The sequence below is a fragment of the Cebus imitator genome, unplaced genomic scaffold (assembly GCF_001604975.1).
Source record: "Cebus imitator isolate Cc_AM_T3 unplaced genomic scaffold, Cebus_imitator-1.0 Scaffold415, whole genome shotgun sequence".
Taxonomy (NCBI): domain Eukaryota; kingdom Metazoa; phylum Chordata; class Mammalia; order Primates; family Cebidae; genus Cebus; species Cebus imitator.
The window spans coordinates 946,956-949,698 of record NW_016107730.1 but is presented as its reverse complement, the minus strand read 5'-3'; positions in this window follow the sequence as shown (position 1 = coordinate 949,698).

Below are 2,743 nucleotides of genomic sequence, written 5' to 3'. Positions count from 1 at the left end.
TTTTTTGAGACAGACTCTCACACAAAAATGTGTGGTCTCACAAAAAAAGGTCTCATGGTGCGGTGGCACAATCACAGCTCAAGGCAACCTCCTGGGCTCAAGCAATCCTCCTGCCTCAGCCTCCTGAGTAGCTGGGACCACAGATGTGCACCACCACTCCCTGATAATTTTTAAAAATAATTTGTAGGCTGGATGCGGTGGCTCATACCTGTAATCCCAGCACTTTGGGAGGCTGAGGTGGGCACATCGTGAGGTCAAGAGATCGAGACCAACCTGGCCAACATGGTGAAACCCCATCTCTACTAAAATTACAAAAATTAGCTGGGCATGATGGCACACAACTGTCATCCCAGCTTCTAGGGAGGCTGAGGCAGGAGAATTGCCTGAACCTGGGAGACCGAGGTTGCAGTGAGCTGAGATCTCGCCACTGTACTCCAGCCTGGTGACAGAGCAAGACTCCATCTCAAAATAAATAAATAAATATAAATAATAATAATAATTTGTAAAGACAGGGTCTCACTATATTGCCTGGGCTGTTCTAGAACTCATGGCTCAAGCAATCCTCCCTCCCCGTTCAGCCTCCTAAAGTGCTGGAATTACAGTTGTGAGCCGCTGGACCCAGCCTCAGGCTGTAGTGAGCTCTGATTGTGCCACTGCTCTCCAGCCTGGGTGACAGAGTGAGACCCTCTCTCAAAAAAAAAAAAAAAAAATACAGGTTCTCAAACAAGACTCTCAATTCCTTGAGCCAGGTAACCTTCGTGCATGTTTTCCTCCATCTCCTCGTTTGTAATGTGGTGATAGAGATACTACCTGCCTCAGATGGCTGTGAGAAATAAGTGTTTACTATATGTAAAGTGCTTTACTGTAAAGCACTATATAGCGGTTAGCTATTACTGTGGTATTTAGCAGCAGCTAAGATGAATACCCCTCTTCCCAAGACTGGCCAAGGACCAGGGCTCAAGCCAGCTGGTGTGTGGCAGCTGCAGGGTGCTAGTTTAAATGTCCTGAAGGGTGGGGGGAATGCCTCTTGATTCTTGCATCTCTAGGCTCATCTCTGACTGATGGTCATCAGGCACCAAGCTAGGCCTGGCTCAGTGTGTACACAGACGCCAAGGACAGAATGTTCTGGGTGACTTCTGCAGCATAACAGAATGTTGTCATCCTGGGATGGGAAGAAGGTCTGACACCTGCTTCTCTGCTTGACAGTTCTGATGGGGTGAGATCCTCTTCTTCTAGGCCTCAGGGACATATTCCCCTAAATTGAGGGGACACCAGATTAAGCCATGACAGAAAGAAAGAAACGGAACAGGAAGCTAGGATTCTGAAAGACCCCACAGTCCAACCCAGAGAGAATGACCCAAGGAGGTACTTGGAGATGCAGCGATGTCCACTGGAGGGTCTCATCCCTTTGAGCACTGGCCTGACCCAGGAGAGAGGCTTTGGGGGAAGAGCCTGGAAGTCTGGTCCACAACCCTTGTCCACGTGTGCCCCTGCTCCCAGCCAGGACTGCCTGCAGCCTCCTCCCCTCTCTCATGGGTGAACACATGGCTCTCAGTGGGGCAGCTCCCCTACTTTACATCCTCCCTCACTCCTGCCCCAGAGATCATGAGGCCATTTTCTGCGAACATCATTGAAGCCACAACCACAATCCCCTCTGGCCAGAAACCAGAGACCTGTTACTGTGACTTCCCTCCTACATCCCAGGAGTCAGGCTGACACTGGGCGACCACCATTTGCTAAGAAAGGGCACTTCTGGGGACATCCCTTTTTCCATATGGGGATGAGTCTTTCCATATAGGGATGAGTCTTTCCATAGGTGGATAGGTCAGTACAGAAGCCTGGAGCCACGGGGAGAAGGTACAGGCCACTCAACAGAGAGGAAGGTGGAACCCTAGTTCTCCAGGGCCTCAGAATGGAGTGGCCACGGTTCAGAACAGGCTCCGCGGTTTGGGAGGGGCTCTGTCAGTGCCCCGGCTTACTTCTGCTGGAGCATTCGTGGTGAAAAGTGAGATCTGGTTCTAAATCCCAGCTCTGCTAACTTATAGCTGTGTGGCTTTGGTCCAGGTACTTAACGTCTCTGAGGACCTCAGTTTCCCCTTATGTGTAAGTCATAGTTTGGAGGTAAAGTGTTTTAAATGCACAGAATCCTTCTAAATCCATTTAAATGCACAAAAGCCCCTAGCAACTGTTGTTGCCCCTCCAGAAGGGCCCTGGGGACAGGAAAGGGCAGAGACTAACTTCACCACATACCCTTTTAAAAATCTCTTGTGGCCAGGGGCAGTGGCTCACACCTGTAATCCCAGCACTTTGGGAGGCCGAGGCGCGCAGATCACGAGGTCAAGAGATTGAGACCATCCTGACCAACATGGTGAAACCTCATCTCTACTAAAAAGATAAAAATTAGCTGGGCATGGTGGTGCACACCTGTAGGCCCAGCTACTCGGGAGGCCAAGGCAGGAGAATTGCTTGAACCCAGGAGTCAGAAGTTGCAGTGAGCCAAGATCACACCACTGCACTCCAGCCTGGTGACAGAGTGAGACTCCCAAAAAAAGAAAAGAAGCCGGGTGTGGTGGCTCACACATGTATTTCCAGCAATTTGGGAGCTGAGGCGGGTGGATCATGAGGTCAAGAGATCGAGACCATCCTAGCCAACATGGTGAAACCCCATCTCTACTAAAAAATACAAAAATTAGCTGGGCGTGGTGGCGTGCACCTATAGTCCCAGCTACTCGGGAGGCTGAGG